The 22,993-nt window shown below is 41.0% G+C and overlaps 1 protein-coding gene across 6 annotated transcripts in view; it reads left to right on the top strand.

Moving 5' to 3' along the window:
- Nucleotides 1-22,993, top strand: part of DACH2 (dachshund family transcription factor 2) — a 245,268-nt gene that overhangs the window by 121,968 nt on the left and 100,307 nt on the right. The gene's annotated exons all lie outside the window — the stretch shown is intronic.

Raw genomic sequence — 22,993 nt, 5'->3', positions numbered from 1 at the left:
GTGCTTTAATAATCTGCTTTCAGTATCATAAAGTGAAAAATATAGCATGAAAATATGTGGAATTATAAACATAATTTAATGCATACTATTTAATTTCACTTCATTAATTTATTAATAGAGTTTAAATTAAATCTTGTGCTATCCTGATGGGAGTTTTAATTTTTTATTAATTGCTGTATACTAAAGGTAAGTTGATTTTCATAATAAAGCTATATTCACAGGCTGTATTAATAAAAGTAATTGCTTAAATCTTCAACAGGCTTAGCAGTTTTAGGATTGCTGTCAAAAGTCCAGTCTAAATAAACTGTAACTCCCTAATAACCAAACACAGTGAAGTGTTTAGGAGAATATGAAGTTGTAGAATATGTAACAGGAAAAGCAGAATTATAAAGATCCTTGCTGGGAGTGGAGTGCCATCTCTCCTGATCTCACAGATCACTCTGCTTGCAGAACCTGTGCCCTGCAACCGAGGGACACAGCCAGAGCTTTAATGCCCCTGCAGCCCCAGGTGTCCCAAGGTTGTCACAGGGAACCTTCCCTGTGGAAGAGGGGAAAGAACACTCCTAAACAATATTTGCAGCAGCCTCAGCTGGAGGAGTTAGCAAGGTATGGAAGGGCTTGGCCAGAGCCACGTGCCACAGCCTGGCTGCTGCAGCTTCAGGCACTGCTCATGTTTGTGATGGGGATCCTGAGCTGAGATTTCCCTCCTGTAGTTCATAAATGAGGGGTTTTAGTATCTCTGCTGTGTTCTCAGCTCAGGAATTTCATGGATTCTTGTTCATGTTACTGCTGATAGACAGGAAAGCACAAGAGCCTCTTGGATCGATCAGTTCTTCCCTGAAATCCAGAATATTCCATGTCACTTTTCCACTGTGTGTGTGTGTGTTTGCAAATAGGACACCAGATCACACAGACTGCCATGCTGCTTCAGACTGGGAAGTATTTTAGGATGTGGCGTGTTGGGGATGCACAGTGAAGCACCACAGACACATTCTGTGTCTCACAGATATTTTGAGTAGCGCACAGTTTGAGTAGAAGATGATGAAGTTGAATTTCCAGGCTGCTGGGAGTTGTCTGGAGCCTGAAGTGTGAGTGGGCTCCATCCATCCCCTGTGTTTGGCATGGGGGGGAGGTGTGTTTGGGGGGTGTCTGTCGGGGCAGCCACCTCCCTGACCCTGGGAAACCTTGGGGAGTCCCAGACAAAGCGCCTGGAGCAGCTGACAGGGGGAAATGCCCTTTTCAGAGCATCTTGGTGTCTCCAGGGGCTGCACACAGGGAGGTCCCCGTGGCTGAGGTGGCCCCAAGACCAGCAGGACAGCTCCTGAGCCCTGTCACTCAGGGCCACAGCTCCCCAGGGCTCGTGGGGCTTATCTTAAGGAAAGGACAGGGAAGAGCTGGGGGAGCTGCTGGGCAAGCAAAGGTGCCAAAAGAGCCTCTTGTGAACTCCCTGGGGATCTGAGCTGCTGTGGCTCTGGAGGGAGCCCCCATTGGCTGCATCTGTACCTCTTTACACTCAAATTTCTGATTGCTTTGCCTGCAATACTTCGGGATTGGATTCTTTCCTGTGGCTGAAATGAGAACAAAATGGGTTTTAACACTTGTCACAGAACAGAGGTTTTTCTTCCAGATTTCCAAATGGTGGACAATAGAGTGGAATAAAAGCTGCTCCCAGCTCCCATGTGGATCTTTGGGTGGCTGTGGGAGGGGAGCAGAACCAGGACTGAGGAGATTTTGCAGCATTGCAGGGTTGGATCCATCCTTTCTAGAAGAGCAGAGGCTGATAGGGAGGCAAGACAGAGTTTTTACATCTTGAGGACTTCTCTGGTTACCTGCCCCCTCTAACTGCGGTGTAATTGCCTGAAGCATTTCCTCTTCTTGTCCTTGATAATCTTTGTGTCTGATCTTGCCCATTGTTCCTACAGCACAGATATGCAGATGTTAATGTTAGTCTGCCTACATTATTCTAATTTAAAAAAAAATCGCTCTCATGTGGCTCCCTCACTTGCTATGTCCAGCTTAGTTGCTTTCTTCATTTTAGTAACAGGCTCCCCATCAGCAAATGCAGCATGATTCATCCAGCATTGCATTTTTTCATTTTTGCCTCCTCTTCAGGCTGCTGTCAAGGTAAAGTGGAGGCAGTGGCGTCCAGGCTGGCTTTGGTGAGATGGATGGGTCTGGAGAAGTCGCAGTTGTGGCTGCAGGGCTGGCAGCTCTGTCTGGAGGGGGTATTACCCAGTGATGATTAGTAACTTCCTGCAGACTCAGACCAGCCATCTGTGTTTCCACTCCTTGAAATGTGCTGTTATTTTCATCACCCATTTGGTTTGTGTCAGCTCGGTTTACATGGTCATTTTCACATAATAAACAGGTAGTTAAATTAGGCACACTGCATTTCCCAGTGGGGAGGGTATTTTTTTGACCTCTTGGCACTGCAAGCTCTATCTGCTCTTAGACCTAAGTAACGTGTGAAGGAGCTGCAAGTGAAACCTCGACCTTTTTAAATGTTTGTAGGCACTTTCCACCTTGGGGGAATGGGAATATTTGGGTTACATCTGGGTTAGTGCTGTGCCTGAGAAGGATGAGGTGCTGTGTGTGGGATGCACACCCCTGGGAGGGCTGAGGAGGCAGCACAGGAGCCCTGCCCTGGCTGCATCCTTCAAGAGCTGATGTTAAGCACTGTCCATTTTCTGTTAACTTAGGAGAAAGTGTTTTCCTTTTTGCATTGGTGTAGGAAATGTGAGAATCAGCGTGGTGCCCCTGCCTGCTGTGAGGGCAAAGCTAAAATCCTGTGTGTCACAGAGGGATGGTCATCAAAGGCTCAGTCCTTCAAACAATGCCGTGGGATGAAGTGACATGAACAAAAAAAAGGCTTTATCTCCTACTAATGTACAAGTCTTTATCATCAGTGTATCTTAACAAGACAGCTGGGACTTATCTGTGGAATAGATTCTCAAGGAAGTTTTGGGGTCTGAAGCATTAGTTTGCTGTGTGGAGAGAAGCTGGAATCTGTTACATGATTGAAGCCAATGGTTCAGCAGACTGTTCATAGGGAATGAAGCTGAAAGAGTGGCTGGATCTTTTGATAGTTATCTGTGCAACTCCAGTCCTCCTACCCCTCATTTAGGCTGTCCTCAGAAAAGGTTAGAAAACCACTCTGCCTTCACTGCAATTTTTCTCTGCTCAGTCTGTAGAATGGCTGCTATTATTTCAATAAAAGCATTTTGGGGGCTGCTTCGTTTTGTCTTCAAGGTATTGTAGAGGGTGGCTCATGGGGAAGATGATCCTGTCTCTAGAGCTTGGTGAGGTGGTGGTACAGGGCACACAGCAGCTGTGTGGGGCAGTTTTGGGGCAGTAGGATGGGATTTCTGTGAGTGCCCATGGGCTGTGTCCTGCAGCTGGAGCTGGCACGCCTGGGAGGGTCAGGGTGATGGGCACGAGCCTGTTTGGAACATCCCTGCTGGCATTTTCTGGGCTGTGCTGGCTGGATTGTGGCAGCCTGGCAGGGCTGGCAGGGACAGCTGGGAGGTCAGCAGAGGGATCACAGTGAGGGGTTAGGGCTGGGAGCTGCTAAGGGCTCAGCACAGGGGTGGCAGGACGCCTGGCTGGTGGGGAAACACGTGAGAAGAGGAAAAAAAGGCATTTTCAAGTGGGTACTCAGACAGAAGCAAACCACCTGCATTGCCAATGTGTAAGATAAACTGCTATTTTCATTATCTGCTATGTTAGTTTCACCCCCCTTCAAATGATTCTTCTTTCATTTCATAAGCAGTTAAAATAGACACTCTGTCTAGAGTTTTTAAGAATGCAGTGTTTAAAATATTGACTCATTTGTACAGATACAAATACTTTTTTCAGAACAGTTTTGTCTTATTAATAGTTAAAAGTATCTGTTGTGAACTTAATAGTTTCAGGTAATTAATAATTCAGCGGAGTTAATATTTTAATAGCTGCACCAAGTCACATCATTGTGGGACTCAAATAGAGCAGCTCACAGGATCTGGTAACTTCATGTGTTCCTTCAGCAGCGACAGCAGCAGCCACTTGGTCTTTATTCAGCAAAGGGAGGACAAAACAGGATTTGCTGCAGTCTTTGGGCATTTTGATGAGGTGTCTCTGTGTTAGAGCAGTGGAGGAGGCTGGAGGCTTTTGGGGTCTCTGGTGCCCAGTTGTGTTTGTCAAGGTGGGCACACATCAGCCAGCACAGCCTGTGGCAGCTCCTGCTGCCAGCAATCCCACGGACCCTCTCCTCACTTCCAGCATTTAACTGAACATTTCTGTGTGTTTACATCCCATTTCTGTGGCTCATTTCGCTGTTTACAATTACCCTTTTATTTTTTGGTTGGTTTTTTTTTCCGTGTTGTCATATGTGACATTTGCAAGTTCCATTTATAATGAGAAACATATGCAGGACTTTGTCACTGTTGGCATTACCTGGCTTGGTAGAAATTATTATTTTTAATCAAAGGCAAACACACTGATTAAGGATGCCACAACACTCCTCTGCCTATGGGGAACGTTAACAGTTTATAAATTGTTCTTGGTGACAATTCAGTAGTGAATTACTTTGATATATATGGCTAATAAATTAATATGATTAAGTTAATGAGTAGTACAAGTGTTGCCAAACTCCACTCGTCGGGCTTTTAATGCTGCTCCACATTTGCAGCTCGAGCTTCCCCCTGTGGTGAGAGGATCAGTGCTACCTACGCACTGTCATTGTGATAAATGGCATATCCCACAGTGCCCTGCACTCCATCTGCTGTGTCCCCAAAATGAGAAATATTTTATACAAATCACACACTCAGAAGCTCAAAGGACTGTGGAAAGATCTATTTTTTCAAACAATAATAAAAATGCATACGTCTCTTTAGCAACTCTTCATTTTTACTGTCATAATGAATGCAGATAGATTTGGGGAATGAAAGCTCGTGTGAGTTACATAGGAAAGTTATCCACTGCACAGTAAAGCTGACAAATAAGTTACATGTGCGCTCTTTCATTTTATCATGAAATGTTCTTAGATAAAAAATGATGTTAGAACATCTATTTAACTGGATTTTAAAATTAAAGACCATGTGTGCAGCATGATTGAGTACCACCCATCTCATGCCAGCAGATTTCTGTGCTGAAGGGAGCCTGAATTGGAGTGAATGAGGAATGCAGGATCGTGTCATTACTCTTTTAATACAGCCATTCAGTAGAGTTCTGATAATCTGAGACTATACTTGGTGACTGTGAGTCACTCAGTTCCTCTCTTTCCTTTTCTCTTTTAATACTATCTTTCTTTAAGGATCCATTTTCAGTGCCTGCTCTGTCGGGTGGGACATTACGTTTTTGACAAATGAATAGCTGAAGCTGTTGAGATTTTGCTGAATGGTTAACCTTGTTGTAAATTTAATTTACACTTAGCCTCAGTTACTAATTACTGTCCGAGAAGTGTGAAACTCAGCAATGTACTTCGATTTTTGTGCATAGGTAAAATTTTTTAAAAAAATTAATCCTACTGAGTTCCTACATCTTTAAGGAAACCCAAGTTCAGTCAGGGTGGTCACACTGAGAGAATTGAGCCTGTATCATCTTGACACTCAGGGAAGGGCTGCCTTGAGCTTGCCTTGATTTGCAGATGGAAGGGAAGCATTTGAAACAGCAAAACCAGTGAGTTTTCATCTCTCTGTTTCTAGCATCTTTCTTTTCCAGCAGCTTTTCTGGTAGTCTCCTGTCTCGTGGCACTCAGGTCTGGAGTGATCCTAAAGCCTCTCTGCTTCTCTCTCTCTTGTCTTCAGCTGACTTTGAAAATTTTTAAACTCTTTTAAGTTATTGTTAAGAAGTGCCTTGAAGTCATAAATAGCATCAGGAGGAGTGAAGGATTTGCCTTCAGCACTCCCTGTTTTCTGGAGGACTGCTTTGGCAATAACGCTGTTACAATTGAATTGGTTTTTGTTAGGTTTTATTTTCCTTTACAGTAACTTTGATAAAGTTGTACAAATAGTTTCCAGTATCACAAACAAGTGTAGTTAAATGCATCTTGTTGTGTTTGTGTAAGATTCCCACATTGACTGCATTTTGTGTGTCCAGCAGTATTTCAGAGACTTATTAAATTCAACTTACCTGCACACACTTAAATTCTTACTTCTGTGACCTGAAACTTAGTAGGTGGAATTTTATCTGAAGGATAATACACCTCTAGTTGCAGGCACACACTTAAATTCTTACTTCTGTGACCTGAAACTTAGTAGGTGTAATTTTATCTGGAAGAATAATACACCTCTGGTTGCAAAAAAATACTGATCCATCATCTACTTGCAATGCTGAAGGCTGCTATATTTATATAAATAATACTCTCTTGAAATGCAGCACTCAGATCTGCATTAGATTGGAGTAGTGGGGCTTCCTAAAGGAGAGCTTTATCAAGCTGTATTTTGGCAAAACTCTTGATACAACAGCACTGGTGAGGTTATGCAGGAAAAGGGAGAGAATTAATCTCACTGGATTAAAAAAAAAAAGTGCTTAAATCCAGGTGGTTCCATAGTTCTGGTCAGGTACTGAGTGCTTCCACTGTGATTTTAAATGTGTTTGTGCTCTGGTCCTTGTCCCATAGCTGTGGATTCCTACACGAGGGAAATGCTTCAGCGTGATTGAAGATCAGCAAACAAATAATCCCATTGATTTGGCTTGGATTACTTGGTGTCTCAAACACAAGTGTTCTCCTGCTCCCCACAGAGTTTGGAGAGCAGGCTCTGTAGGGATCCTTTGCAAAGCTGCGGGTGCAGGCAGTGCCTGATCCCAGATCACTCCTGGCTGGAGTGGAGGCTCCTCCTGCCCAGGAGCAATGTGCTCTTCCCTCAGCCCTCCCCAGGCAATGAAAGTGGTGCCAAGGGCTGGCAACAAATTAGAATTTGTGGTGAACAGGAAACATCTCCTTCTGAGCAGTCTGAGGAGGTGCACGTTTATTTTGGAAGCGAGAATAACTGAAATAGATTGATTGCTGATCACTCTCATTAAGTGAGGCTGTAGTAGGATTTCACTGGAAATGTGTTTGTGTTGTATAAACTATTTTAGTTGTGCAGTTTTATAAAGCTTGCACGGTTGTATAGTTGTATAAACTGTTTTATCACAGGGAACGTTAATTGGTGTAAAGCAGAACAAGCAGATTAATGAGTGTAATATTTATTGTGCACCATCCTCTGCTGAACAGAGAGGCCTCTGGGTTTGCTGGGGGCAGCTGCTGTTGCTGATCCTGGGTTGTGCCTCTCTAAAAGATAAATGTAGGGCTGCAGTTCTGGAGGATTCAATCTAGAAACCAAATTCATGCTGAAAATCCTTTGCAAAAAATTAGAAATTCCTCCAGCTACCAACCTCCTGTGACTTGAATATGAAAAGCTGCACTTCAGAAAGAGAAGCATTTTATATAATACACGTCTGAATATAAATGACAGATATTTTATTAGGGAAAGAAAGCCTTTATTAAAATATAATGATCTACATTGTTTTTATGTAATCTAATGAATTACAGTAAAGGCCTGAGAAATGAGCTGGAAAAGGTAGAGTACTCTCCCATGAAAGCAAGCTATGATAACCTTTTTGTAATTCTTTAACATGTTGAAAGAGTATTTCTACACAGACTTATTAAATTAAGCAAGGTCACCTTTTCATTTTATTAACAGAATTAGTTTCCCAGATCATGGACTTTGATTTTGAAAAATGTAGATGAATCATGCACTAACATATGTCAAGTAGAAAATTGGTTGTAAAATGATAAATCATTCTGATGCACATTACATCTTTGTTTTTACTGTTGAACAATTGTAAAAATTAAAATGCTTAATTGCTGGGGTTTTTTTGCATTTGCATATTAATTGGATGTGATTTAATAATAATAATAATAATTCTAAATGGATTATCTCTCCTGACTGGGGCAGTCTAAATCTAATATTTGCATAAAAGGAAGAAAATATTCTCTTCAGTAGCAGTATAACATTTTGTTCCTTTGACATGCAGTATACAGTCATTACCCTGAAAGGTTAGCTGTAAATAATAACCAGTGAAACTGGGCATATGCCTAAAGATGAGCACATATATTACATTTACCAGTCTGACCCCAGATCAGCAAAGCAGGAATAAAACTGACATCATGTCATGCAAGTTGTTTAGATGAGTTCCCAAATCTCTGCCTGTATATTACAGTCTTTTTATACAAGATGTGTGAGGAGGAAAATTACATTTAATGAATGTTTCATAAATTTAATGTAAAATGTGCTGTAATTGTTCATAAAGAATTTCATAATCATTCCTAATTAAGAAAAAATGTCATATATATTTCTAGTCCCTTGGAATGACTTAATTTTTTCTGTCTTTGCCTTTGTCACCTCCTTTGTTAAAAAAGAAGCAAAGCACAGGCTCTTTGCTGGGATATGCAGCAGAAGTGAGAGAACATCCCAGCAGTGGCCCCAAGCTCTCTGTAAATAGGGGAGTGAATGGAACAGGTAATTTTCATGGTGCTTGCATGGTTTCACATGCAAAAAGACAAATGTGCAGCTGTAGCTGGGTCTCACCAGAGCAAGAAGCCTGGTCCTGGTGCTGGTGCTGCACTTAGTTTGGCCCTGGCAGTCACAGAGCAGGTGACTTCATTACACTGAAATCAGGCAGAAAATGTCCTTTTCTGGCCACTCGAGTGAATCAGTCAAATTATCGAGTGGCAAAACTAATTCTATGCCTTGGGCCATCAGAGCTGCCACTTCCTATAAGTCAAGCCTTCCCTTAGTGTGAAATTGTTTTTTATTTTATTCTCTTTCATTTATTATGCTTATTTCAGCTCATCCACTCGGTGGATGTGAATTACCCAGCACACCAAAGCTGTTTCAGATGTGCAGCCTCCTCGTGCCTTGCTGGTGAAACTGGACTGGTTTCTTTTTAAGGAACTCCTGATCTGTTATGATCTATGCATTTAAAGTAATAGTTCCCTTTTTCAGGTGAGAACTCAAATGAGGAGAAGAGTTTGAATATGGTTTTAAATTAACTAAAAGTGCATATGGCTGAGCTCTTGTTCTAAAAGCACTTACAATTCAGATGGGTCACATTTTTAAGAACTAGAAATATATCTACAGTGAATTGTAGGCCATTAAGTACTACGTAATTTGAATGACTTTGACAGAAAAAATACTCCTTTGGAAAGCACTGAATATTGTTTTCCAGCAGTAAAATATTGCCTTCAATTCTGCCAGAAACAGAGCTGAGATGTGCTGAAAGCACTCATACAGGTGATATACCCTAGGCAGTAATTGGGTGTATAATTCTGTCCAAATGGCAATCCCTCATCTGACTGTGCCCTCTGGTACACAGCATTAACATCTTCCAGTAAAAGAAGAGCAAAACATATGGAGGCTTTTATTTCAAGCAAAGAAAAATCAAAAAGAATAATGAGGATAAAAAGCAAAGTGCCTGTGGTGATGGGCAAGGCAAGTTACAGGGGAGCTGCTGCAGCAGAGTGCTTCAGAAGAGCAGAGCAAAACCAGCCTGAAGGCACCTCCCAAAGGCATCCAGGTACAGGTGCAGGACGAAAACTGGGAGATTACATGTATCAGAGGCTAAAACAAAGAGGGGAAATGCAGGAAAGAGCAGGGAGATTGCCTGAACTCCTGCTCACACCGAGCTGGGGGCTGATGGGTGGAAGGAAGGACGAAGAAAGGGAAGTTGAAAGGCTCACACTGTGATGAAGATGGATGCGTTGCTGACAGTGTCAGAGCAACAGCTGCTAAATCTAGGAGGCACTTGAAAGAGCCTCTCCATTTTGTTAGGTGTGGAAGTCAATAGGTTATTTGGGCTAAGAACACCCTATTATTCAAATTCAGCTGACCCAGAAAACTTTGAATTGCCACTGCGAGCTGGCAGAGGGCTCTGCCCTGGTGGGTTTAGTACTTCCCTTCCTGTGGACTCCTGTGTAATATATTGATATACTGATCTCAAGTTTTTCTTCCTGAAATTTATTAGATTAGTCAGTGTAAAGCTTCAGAGAAGGCTGTTTTGTGTTTGTAGCTGGGTTAGATTGCTGAAAACTCGTCAGCAGAATCTCTTATTCAAACCTGTTAAACGTCAAGGAAATTGTTTTGGCTTTCCTGTTTTGGAACTGGTTCATTACAAATTTTAATTACAGATAATATTTCTTCAGAGTAGCTTATCAGTCTACATTAGCTAAGCATGACTCCTAATCCTGTTGGGAATTTGTGTTCATTTATGGGACATTTTCACTGTGGATTGCACTCAGGAAAACATCCCGGGAAGAGTTTTTTTGCCCATTGATATGGACACATCCTTCCCTTTCTGTTGTGTCTCTCCTGATCTCCATTTTTCCTTGCATCATCTGACTGCCTTTCCTTTTTTCTTTTTTTTGCCCTGGACTTCTATGTCTGCACTACAATTTGTGTTGACCTTGAGGTTGCCCTCAATTAATTGGCTGAGCCATTCCCACACCATGCCCCTCTCCAAAATACTCTGCATCCTTTTCCTCCTGGCTGGAAAAGCAGAGCCCAACTAGAAACTGCCCCATGATAATTTTTCTTTTCCTTTCAAGTTAGTGTTTATTTCCAGGCAATAAAGAGAAGGAGATACAAAAGAGATGGAAAGAGGAGGCAGTAAATCCTGGGGTCGCTTTGGGTGGGTTTCCTCTGCTCAGCCCAGCCCTGTCTGTGCCACCTGCAGAAAGAGAAGGGTTGGGAAAGGTTGGGATGGGAGAGAAATCTCATCCCTGGAAGTTCAGCAAAGCCCTCAGGATCTGAAGGTTGTCTGCCAGGGATCAGGATCAGGAATTTGAGGAGGAATGGTCAGAGAGAGGTTCAGATTCTGATCTCTGGAGCAGCACTGGTCCAAGGCTGTATTTGTGTCATATCCCTGTAGGACCTCTGTGCTGATACAGTGAAAATGATACTGAGATCAAAATAGTATAGGTGACAGTAAAATATGGCTTTGTTTTGGGATTTGCTACCTGCATATTGTTCAAGGCTAAGATGATTAGGTACTGTGTTAATTGAAGAACTAGCTGGTCTTGGTAGCAAGTTTATTTTCTGTTTTCGTGTTCCCCAGCTCAAGAAAAACATACTGGTCTCCAAATAATGAGCTAAAGAGCTAACAGGAGTTATCACTCATGTATTTTTTGCAAGGTGATAACCAGTAATGCAGCTGCAATACTTGCATCCTCTGCATCATCAAAGTGTGCTCTCACACATCTGTGAAGTTATAAATGGGAATTTTGCAGTGGATTTTCTGGGATGTCATTCAGCTGTGATTAGGGGAGCAGTTAAATACTGTGGTGAAATGATTTTTCACAAATACAAAGCATCCATAACTGTCCCTTTTAAAATGTGCTCAAGAAACTTTGAACTGTTTCAGCCTCACCTTTAAATTTTCAGCTTTATGCATGTTTATTTTACAAAATAAAATAAATTCAGTTTGCGTAAAAGGACTTATCAAGATTAATTTCATCAAGCAGTTGGAATAAAATATAATAATTTCCTCTTAGTTTTTATATTAAATTGCAGACTAAAAATGAAGAGTAGGTTGGCACTGATCTTGCCAGTCCAGACTTGTAGCTGTGTCAGTATTTACTTCAGGTGGAGCAGTCTGTGTTTGCCCATTTCTGCACATTTAGAAGAAATACCAGGAGCTGCTGATGCCTTCCTGCTGGTTGGGTCATTTTCTGGTAGAGGGTGTGAACTTGTGGTGTGGCTAAACATTCCCTTAATGTCTCCTATATTCACTTCAATGTCTTATTTTCTCTATTTTTTTTCATTCTTTGCTGGGAATTTCACTGGAGACAATTAGCTATGCAATGTATGTATTAATCAGATTAACTCCTGATTTTTTCTTTAGATAAGAATGTCTTGGTTTCTCAATTTGAGACATTCATTGTGTTCTATAATGAACAATGTCTTTAAGTGAAAGGCAATTGAAATATCTTCTCTGGGTTAGCTTTAATTTTGGTTAATGGATGAAGAAAGATGAAAGGCAGCCTCTTCCCCAGGGTTGGTTAACGCTGGAACTTGAACCTAATTAAGGGATTTGAGATTTTATTTTTTTTTTTTTAAATAGTTTCAAAAAGTGAGAATGTTAAAGGCATTCCCAGGTGCCTGGCTCCTGGCACAGGGCTGGGGACTCACTTGGCATCTTCTGGTGCCCCGTTCCCATCGTGCCATTTCTGAGTGTCTGTGTTTGACTGGCAGCTGTCTGTCACCCTGCTTCCACTCCCCAGGACGATGCCAGCACTTGGATGATGCCATGTGGGGACTGACGAGGTTGATTAGTCAATAGATATGGAATATTTAGATGGTGGAAAATGTGTGTAGTACAGTGAGGCCATGATTATTAGTCATGTCTTTAAAAAATCTTGCACTCAATTTCAGGGCATTCCGCCCACAGGAGAAGAGTGAGAGCAGATTTTTTTGCAGTGAAATTGCAGAGAACTGTGGAAGATAATTTGAAGTTGCAGTCCCTCAACATTTGTATTCTATTTGGGATGTCACTTCCAGTAAGCTTTTTAGAAATGTAGTGGTGCAAATGGAAAAGTTTCAGCAAATATTAAATGTAACAATGAAGACTTTTGTTCTTCATTAAAACATTTCCTGATGTTTCCCGATAGATTTTCATCTAAACACTTGCTAATCCCAGAGCTCTGACAGGCAAGGCCTGCTGAATTAGGCCAACTTCTGCTACAAATAGCTGCTGCACATGAAACAGTAATCATTGCTTTCCAGTCTATTATTAGATTGACTTCATAGGGATTGCTTTTTTCTCCTGTGAGTTGATGCATAAATGACATGCTTTACCCTCCAATAAATCTAACAGCAGAGTGGCTCTGACATGATGTTCATACCCCTTAGTCCCATGACAGATTATTTTTGATGGCTGCAGAAGTTTACAGCAGCTTGAAACCATTAGAATTTAAAGGCATCATTGAAATTTTACAGCGTACCTGCCTCAGACACAACAGGGCTGGGGCTGCTGTCACCGCCTGTCACGGGAGCCCTTCCTGCCTGTGCTGATCCCCAGCTGGCCTGGAGAGGGGGAAACTCTCTGCAGCTCCTCAGGGAACTCGGTGTCCTTCTGTGCATCCTCTGCCTGTGCCCAAAACTCCACCTGGAGACACTCCTAAAACACAGGGCACAGACAGGGCTTGTGAACCTGCTGAGGCATCTGAACCTTTCTTTCTTGTTACCCTCTTTAAGCATTTTTATATTGTTAGTGGTCTCTTTATTCCCAGATTCTCAGTATTGTTAAATTCAGTTTTAGTAGTGTATATGTGCTTTTAATAATTCTTTTTTTCCAGATTTAAGGACTTTTTTTTTTTCCTGATGAAACACAAGTTAAGTTTGCAAAGCTCAGGACTCCTCAAATCCAAGGTGTTTACTGCTATTTGTATCCCATGTGAATGAATGGCTGGTTTTAGCTCTGGTTCTAAGCTGTGATTAGCTTTTGTTTCATACATCTGTCTGAAATTTGCTGCTCTTAGACAGAATTACAACTATAAAATTGCTGTCTAACTATAAAATTGCTGTCTGACTTAGTCGGAAAGTCTGTGCTGATTTCCACTGATTTGTGTGTGTGTTTGTCCATACCTAAAAACCATAGTATCAAATCGAGCTTTGTAGGTTGCCATAAATATCTCAAGAGGTTTCTATGAAGTTTCTGAGAAAAGAAATGGAAACTTTTCCATCTAACAGCTCTGGTTTTGTATTCTGGACAGAGTGATGGAACCTGCTCGTGTTTTTAACTTCTGTCCTGTAATAGTTGTGTCAGGCAGATTGGTGTGGAATAGAGAGCTAATCTTAACACAGATCTGCTGTAGCCTGACAGGTTTATATTTGACAAATATCCTTTTTAGGGAATGCCATCATGGAGCAGAAGATACAAAGATACTACAAATGGGACATATTGCTGATAGATAAATAGGAAATTGTCCAAAGAAATCTTTCAGGTATTTGTTCTAATTAGGTTACTCTCTTTTCTTAAAAAAATCAACAAAAGAGATGTTGAAAAGTTACATGGATTGAATCCCTTAGGAAGGTGGGTTTGGAAATGGGTTCTAGTTCTGCTCTGTTGTGCTCACAGACTCCCTTTTTCTGAGCATTCTTTACCATAAATGTCCTTTCCTGTTTGAGAACACAGAATATGAGGTGACAAAAAGATTTCTTTGTGGAAATCTTAAGCCCTATGGATTTATATATCAGTGTTTAATATTACATTACAGTCTTTCTGGAAATAAAACTGATTTTGTTACGGTGAAATATTTATGCCTTAAGAGGAGGATAATTTTAAAAAGTATTGAGAAGGTATTTGGAGTTTCCAAATATGAACTTTAGCTATGGAATCTTGAGCATTAAGAGCTATTCATTAGATCAGGGAAGAGAATTAATACTTGATGCACTCAAGTAGGCATTAAATTTGGTCCTACTAGAACACCTTGAAATTTGATTTCAGGTGTTCAGAGCATTCTTGAACAGGGTTTGAGTCTCTGTTCCCCTGAATTAGCTGAGCTGCCTGATCTCAGTGTGGTGGTGGGTCAGTCGGGGCAGGAAACCCTGAGTGGGTTTTATGGGGCTGGGCTCATTTATGTCTGCAGCAGTGACCTCTGCTCTTTCCCTCAGTATGGATATTCCTACGTATTTTGTGATCTTTAGTGTTATAAATGATGATGAAATGGTGATCAGTTGGGCTCTGTCTCACAGAACCTTCTGCAGATGAAATAGAGGCTGTTGACAACACAGGGAACCATACAATTTCAGAATTAGGCCATTTTTCTTCTGACTCTCCCAGTCAGAAGTGAAGGGACCCAAGGATTAATCCACTGTTTATATCCATACAGAACCTCACAACATGTGGATTAAATCTTCCCTGCACCTGTAGTATAACATTTTCCTCATGCTGTGGAGTAATACCTTAACTAAAACCACCTCAGCTTTCTGGTGGCTTCAAAGACATGAAAAACCAGAGTCAGGATGAAAGCATTTTATTGTTTGTAATTTTTAGCATAGTGCATATTAAATGTAATAACTGATGAGTTTAGGAGGATAATCTATTACCATATGCAAGAACCATGCTCCATAAGTTATACACATCTTTAGGAACTGTTAACTTTTATAGAATTTGCTGCAACAAATCATTCTGGGAATGCTGTGTACTTGTGTTTTCAATTGAAGCTCTAACATTTGGTTGAAGTATCTTCTGTACTTCTATCATCTCATAATTTCCTTCAGAGCAACGACAGAACAATCTGCATGTTGGGTGGGAGGATGAGGGAATGCTAATTGAAACCATGTAATAAAAAGGTAATTTAGCAAAACTATTAGTTTTTGGTTTTTTACTATTTTAAACCTATTATTTTTAAAATTACATCTGTATTAAAAAGGCTGTAAAACTCCACTCCATGTCAGCACATTGCATCTTAATTCTCATTTTCCTTTGCATGAATAGTAAACTCTTTATAAATTGAGAACCAAAATTAATTGAATAAACTTCAGTTGAACATTTTTATGTTAATGTTTGGATTAAAAAAAGGCCTATTACAGACTTTTTGAAGACCATTTAATGGTTTCTATCATTGACCACACCTCAAATGCAGTATGGCGGAAAAGTGCTGATGGAGGGAAACAAAGCCCAAGAACAAATGTTAATTGGGTGCTGCATTTATGGCTGGTTTTAGGCTGTGATGGAGTTGCTTACACCCATATCTCTTTGCTAGATCATGCTTTTCCAGCCACAGCCATGATCAGAAAATGCTCTTTTCAGCCTGGCAGCCAGTGGGTTGCACAGTTCAGCACCTGGAGATGGGGCTGGGGGTGACCCAGGTGACTTTCCTTTTCCAGGTTGCTTTTGAGCTGAAATGTGTCTTCCATGTCTAGTTCCTACAAATCCTTCATGAGCAGGGAATTTCTATTACAGAGAGAAAAATACAGGGGGCCTGGTGAGTGGGGAGAGCAGTGGAGAGGATAAGCAGGGGCAGAGAGCTCAGAGACCACCTGGCCCCTTTCTGAACCTGCTGGATTGTGTGTTTCTGTGAATTTGGGTGTGTGTTTCTGTGAATTTGAGTGTTTATGTGTGTTTGTGTGAATTTGTGTGTCTGGGTGTGTGGTTGTGTGAGTTTTTGTTTTTGTGTATTTGGGTGTGTGTTTGTGTGTGTCTGGGTGTGTGTTTCTGTGAATTTGAGTGTTTATGTGTGTTTGTGTGAGTTTGTGTGTCTGGGTGTGTGTTTGTGTGAATTTGTGTTTGTGTGAATTTAGGTCTGTGTTTGTGTGAATTTGAGTGTTTGTGTGTGTTTGTGTGAATTTGTTTGTTTGTGTTTGTGTGAATTTGGGTGTGTGTTTGGGTGAGTTTGAGTGTTTGTGTGTGTTTGTGTGCACCCCCAGGGCTGGGCAGTGTTGACCCAGCTTTTCCCTTTGCTCTCACTCATAAATGCTGGGATTACCTGGGCGATTGTTTCCTCAGAATGCCATAATGTAATCTCAAACCTAATACTCCAACAAGCATGCACTAATTAAAACTGCAATTATATTTTTGCTCAAACAAAACGACTTAATAAACATTATCACAAACTGTTTACCCTTCCCAAAAACAATTTATGCTCACTAATACAATTTCCCATTAAAACTGCTGCCAGGTAAATTAAAAACTCTTGAAATAGTAAGTAAGTGGGAAATTAATTCAACAGTTTAATCTAGAGCTAATAACAGTTGCAAGCTCAGAAAAAGATTGCTACAGCAGGGAGTTAATTAACAGCTTATTCCCCATTTGATAAAAGTAATCCACTCTAATTCCAGTGTAATTTACCTCAATGTAATATAAAACCACAAGCTGCTTCTGGTGCTGGTAATTATTAGCCTTGTCCTGTGGCCACACTGACAATAAAATTCAGCAGTATCTTAATAATAAGAGGCAGTCTGCTAAATGCCCACAATTAAAGATGTAACATGGAATCTTGAAGCTGCAACAATCATGTGGGAAGCTAAAGGGGCTGGAGGTACAGTTGTGACATCCTCCAATTGCTGTTTCTCCTCCTCCTCCCCAAGGTGGGCCTTTCCTAGCCCAGGTTTTTACCTGCACGAAGTTCTGGCTCATCAATGCCCCAAGGTACAGGGAGCAAACAGGGCTTGTGCCATTTGAAGTGAAACCCAAATTTGGAGCTCTTGACCTGGAATATCACACAGGGATCATAAAGGCAGGGTGGCTGTTTTGACCTCCATTATAATGCAATCTGTTTTCCTTCCATTTCTCTTTTTGTGGGGTTAAAACCAAACATCAGGTTTAAAAAATATATATACATAATGCATATATATATATATATTTGCATACACACACATATGCATGAATATAAAAATGTGTATGCAAATATTAGTCTGTACAAATGCATGGGAAATAAGTTTCATTATAAATATTCTTGTTTGACCCTAGTATGGTATTTTCTGATAGTAATTTTGATTTCCTCTTGAGCAGTCGTGGCAGTCTATCTACTTGATATTTAAGTATTGCCAGGTTTGCTTAGTTTGCTTTCTGACTGTTGGGCCTCCCTGGTTTGTTTGCATGATGTGTTCTTAGCACTTTTCCATTGTCACTCATTTAGGGATGTCATGGTGAGGATAACCACAAGTTAGTGCACTGTAATCACAATTCAACTTAAGCACATGGAATTAAATAACCTATTTTGTCATGTAAATACTCATACTTGAAATAAAAAAAGTGGTGTTATTTTAACACAGTGGTTATTAACAAAAGGTGAGTTTGGTTTTTTGTTTTCACCTAAAACATTTGTTTACCTTATTTATGTGCTTGAGAAATTTCGTTCTGGGAAAGGAAAATACAAGCCTGGGGCATGCTCATTGGATTTGCCAACAAATACATCTGAAGTTATAATTGTAGGGATTTTTTAATTGTTCTAAGCAGAGGAGGGGTTAACTCTGAGGGATGACTTTGGCAAGGCAGAGCAGAGGTTCTGGGTCTGTGCTCTCCTGTCATGGAAGTGTCAGAGCTGGTGACAAAGATGAGGACAGTGGCTGCAGTGATGGCTCAGTAGCAGGGATAGTGTTCTTTCCCACGTGTTCCACAAGAAATCTGCATTTTCTTGGTGTAAACAGACAGATGTTTAGAAGTGAGTTAGTGCTTCTAGCACAGGTGAGAGCTGGTAGAACACCCTCCATGCTCTGTTTTTCTGTTAGTGCTCATTAGCTAAACCAATGTGTTTTTTCTCCAATAACGTGGCTCTTCCTTCTTTGTAATATGAATAGTCTTGCCTGCTTTCAGTGCTCATTTTCAGTTTGACTGAGCAACCAGCCCAAGGAGCCAATAACGTGGCTCTTCCTTCTTTGTAATATGAATAGTCTTGCCTGCTTCCAGTGCTCATTTTCAGTTTGACTGAGTAACCAGCCCAAGGAGAGCTGGGCAGCAGCACAGCTGCCTGGAGGGATGGTGACCACTGCAGCTCCCTGGGCTGAAATCTCCATCCTTGCACATCCCCAGACCCACCTGGGCTCTGTCCTGGGGAATCTGCTCCAGGTGACTTTCTCAAACGGGAGAGGTCCTCCAGGGGTCCTGTCCAACCTCAGCCACTCAGTGGATTTCTTGTGGTGCTGTAATTTCTCCTTAATCTAATGGTAATTTATAATTTTAAGGTTTCTTTCGGGCTTTTTCCAACAAACAAGGTATGAGCTGTTCACTGAAAGAAAGAAACAGGAGAGAGTAGACTGAACATGAGAAATGGGAGTTTCTTATTTCTGATAGAAGAATTCATAGGAGAAACTGTTGGTGTCTGTATATTTAAATTCTAGTACACATTCCCACTTCAGTTATTTATGTACTTAACAACAATAAGTTTTACCAACTTAATTTACAGTTGAGTTGGGAAGCATTTTTAAAAAATTTTTGTTGTTAAATCTTCAGTACAATAAATAATCTTGACTGTAAGGGACTTTAGTTCCTGCTGAGTTAGAAGTCATCCATAATCTGTATTTTGTCTATATACAAAATCTCTAATATGAGTGAAGCGATGCTTAAAATTCTGTAGGTCAGGGATTGAAACCCAATCATCTCCAAGTAGATCTGGCTGGAAATGAATCAGCACAGCTCATCAGCTGCTCACAGCCTGGCTAATGCAGTCCTGGGCCCACGCTGCCCTCCCTGTGGCCACGCTCTCAGGCTGGGGCAGGCTCTCAGCTGAATTATCCAAATTCTGCAGGTTGGGAACTGCTCTGGTACTGGGCTGGGATGTTCTGACAGCCAGAGAAAGTCTGAGATTTAAATACGATTTCACAGTTGAATAATTTGTATTTTTTTTTTATTTTGTTGCACTTGACAATCGAAGGAAAAACATTCAAGCAATGTTTGAAAACAGCTCAGTTTGGTATTGTCATTGTCTGCTCTTCAAATACATCTGCAAGGTTATTGTTATGAAAAGTTATATATAAATCAGTACCATATTCTCAGTCACTACAGTAAGTTCTCTAGAAAAAGAGTTTATTCTTGTTTAGTATTTGGATTTTCACCTGGAGTGTTTGGGGGTCATTGTGGGGGGCTGAGCCTTGTGTGTGTCAGGAGGGAGCACTGCATGAGGAGATGACCTGAACACTTCTGTGACCTCAGCAGTGCAGAGTTCACAGATTACAGAATCACAGAATCACAGAATAATTGGTGGGGTGCAATGGGCTGGCACCAGAAAGCTGCTGTGGTCATGAGGGACAGTGAAATTTTTAATACATTTTATACAAACCAGCCATTAGGGTGCAGGTTTAAACCTTCTTGCCTGCTCTAAATAGTTTTTTCTAGAGAAATATGTTTGTGGGGGACATGTGCAACTAAACAAACCATCAGAATAGTTTTTCTTAAAAAGTTTATATTTCACCAAAGCATTAAAGCTCCAGAATAATTGTTTGTGTAGATAATTATTGAGGCAGTCTGTTTACATCCATGGTACACAAATGATGCCATATTCTAAGGAATAATTCTATGTCTCCTACAAGGAATTTTACACTCTGTGGGGTAAATCTGCAGTGCAGGGGCAGCCTGTGGGCCTGGATTGCTGATGGGATGCATGGGATTGTTCACTGTTCATGTGTCCATGTGTGACACCCTCCTGTGTCAGCAGGGCTGGGAAATTCCACCTGGGAGAAGCCTGCACTTCCAGCTGAGCTCCATCAGTACCTGAGGAGCACAGCCAGCCCCAGCTCAGGGATTCTGATGGAGAATTCATCCCACACCCGGCAAATGATCCCAGCATTTATTTATTTATTCATTCCTGCTGTTCAAAAACGACCTTTTTGCTTTCCCGTTCATGTTAAAGTTTCTGCCTACTGCTGCAAATCCTTTGAACTTCATTTCTGTGGTCAAGCACTTGCCCTTTTTCTTTCACCTGTTGCCTTTTTTCCTGCCTTGACCCCGAGTGCAGCGAGCAGCTGGACCCGGTGGCCGGGCAGGTCCTGGCAGGGACAGCAGTGACATCAGGGATGGTGGCAGCAGCACAGGCTGGCTCAGAGGGGCTCTGGATTGGGATTTGGGGAGGAGGTTTGCCAGGCTCAGGGAGGGCTGGGTGGTCCATGGCTTAGGCACAACTGGAGCTCGCCTTTGCAGCCGTGTAACCTGTGAGCCCATCTGTTAGCACAAGCCATTTATTTTCTTCTCCTGGTTTTGTCTGGCCTTTCAGACAACTTCCATTATGCTAATGTAATTAATAGATATTCTAAAAAGCAGGATTAGGGCAGTTTATTTCAGGAGTGTCTGCTTTGCTTTTTTCCTTTTCTTTCCCATGCTGCCACTACACATTTCACTGCTAATGCTAAAAGATCCTGCTTTTCTGCAATTCTTTCTGCCATGGAAGGGCTTTCCTGCATTTTTCTGCCTCATTGACTCTCCATCTCATTTAAAAATCTTTGCTGAAGATACATCTTTTTCCCCTTGCATGACCCTCATAATTTTTTTTCTCTCTCTGCTGTTATTTTAGTATGTAATTTTACTTTTAAACTAGCTGATGGCCCTTCGTTGGAGAAGGGGCAATCAATAAATTATGTGCTGATTGTGTATATTCTTCATCATATTCTTGGATTTCATTGTCCAGACCATAGCAGTTGATATGTATTTTTGTTGTACTTTTTCACCTTCTTTTGGGTATAGTTATTCTTGGCTTTTAATGATTGAAAGAAAATTAGGTCTTTTTCCACCATGAAAAAGAAAGAATGAAAGAATGAATCTCCACCTGCTAAATATCATTTATATCAATCAATGGCCTTGCTGAGGAAACACAAGCTTGAGCAAACAACATGGGTTGAGCAAAGTGAATGATTTTCCTGAATAATTTTCAGTTCATGTCACTAAATTATCAACCAACAGCTTTTAGAGGTAATAAATTTCTATGAAAAACTCACCAAGAACTTCTGAAATACTTTTGTGATAACAAACTGTTTTGGGGGAACCTCTGTAACAGCTTTAACGAGAGAAATTTTTGAGACTCATCTTGATCCTTCTCACAAGATATCAAGGGGAACTTTGCGACTTTTTCTACAGTTAGTCATTAATAACAAGTTTGCAAGAGTGAGGTTTAGAGAAGGAAGATCCCACCTGGGTAAATATGGTCAGTTCTGGCAACACAGAGGTGTGAGTATGGGTGCAGGTAATAAAGCAGAAATAATGTCATCCTTCGCTCTCAGATACAGACAGGTATTTCTTGTAGATCAGTTCTGTGGTCTCATTACATGCTAATTAAGAAAAAAAAATAGGATTGAGCAACTTGTGTCAATTTAGATTATTTTATGCCCATGGAACCAGCTTTTTTGGCAGCAGCTGTGTTGCTTCAAGAAGATTGTCATTACAAAAGATTGTGATTACAAAAGTCTGTCTTACTGTTGTTTTACGAGTTTTAAAAGTTAATTTAATATTAAGTGTCTCTGTAAGATATCCCTGTGTGAGTTACCTTCCCAGCTCTCAGGAATGGTTGGTGCTGGCACTTCATGCTGTTACTGGATAACTAAATTGTAATATGTAAAAAAGCAGGACCATATTCTCATGTCATCTCAAAGCATGAATCCAATCTCATAAAGATTTTCATTATGGTTTGAGGGATGGGATGTGCATCTTACTCATTTGCTCACACAGACCCTTGCTGCTGACCCATTCATCAAATGCACCAGTCCAGCCAACAGGAATGAGCTCTCCAGGAAAGATAAAGAGCAGAAATCTCAAATGAAAGGCATTGTTCTTTGTACCAGTTCACCTCATCTGCCATCACCTGTAATTGGGATTATCCAGCCTCTCATCTGCCCCTGTACCAAGGTGCTGTGTGGGGAAAAAGGGGTAAAGAGGAGACATAGAGCTCATAGAACAAAATCAGGGGAATTCCAAGTGCTGAGTTCAGACAGTGCTGGAATATTATTTAGAAGCCTTTCAGCTACTTCAGTTTAATAATTGTTAAAAAAAAGAGCAAGCAATAACACATTGTTGGCAAGAGAATGTCAGCCAGCCAAAAACAATCACAAAGAGAGACTACCTTGCACTCTGAAAATGCTGATTGCACTTTCTGTGAAGCCAGCAGCAAAAATATGCTTGTTTTATTTCTTACTTTTGGTAAACAACTTAATTAATTAATCTCTCATTGGCTAATGCTGTGCCTGCAGTGTTGCAGATGAATGTTCAACTATCACAGCTCCCAAAACTTGGAAGCTGACACTCAATTTTGTAAATGTAACCCAGCAAGAAGTTATGATGCCTTTTCAAACTCCTTAGCAAATTAAAAGGGCAGTTCTTAGAGCAGTGAACATTATTTACTACCATTTAAATATCCTCAGCAGTGAATTGTTTCATGAAATGTGTCAGTGTGTCCAGAGTGAGTTGGTACCAATAACTTGTGTCACTCTGGCTGGGCCAGGAATCTGTGACATGAAGCTCCTGCTTCAAAGATTCAATTTCTGGTGAAACAGCAATTATCTTATTGCAGTTTGGAAATAGAGCTGGTCCCTCTGCTGGAATTCCAAGA

The sequence above is a fragment of the Passer montanus genome, unplaced genomic scaffold, assembly GCF_014805655.1.
Source record: "Passer montanus isolate IOZ18808 unplaced genomic scaffold, ASM1480565v1 scaffold49, whole genome shotgun sequence".
NCBI lineage: Eukaryota > Metazoa > Chordata > Aves > Passeriformes > Passeridae > Passer > Passer montanus.
The sequence above is the reverse complement of the archived record's forward strand: the minus strand, read 5'-3'. Positions and strand labels throughout refer to the sequence as shown.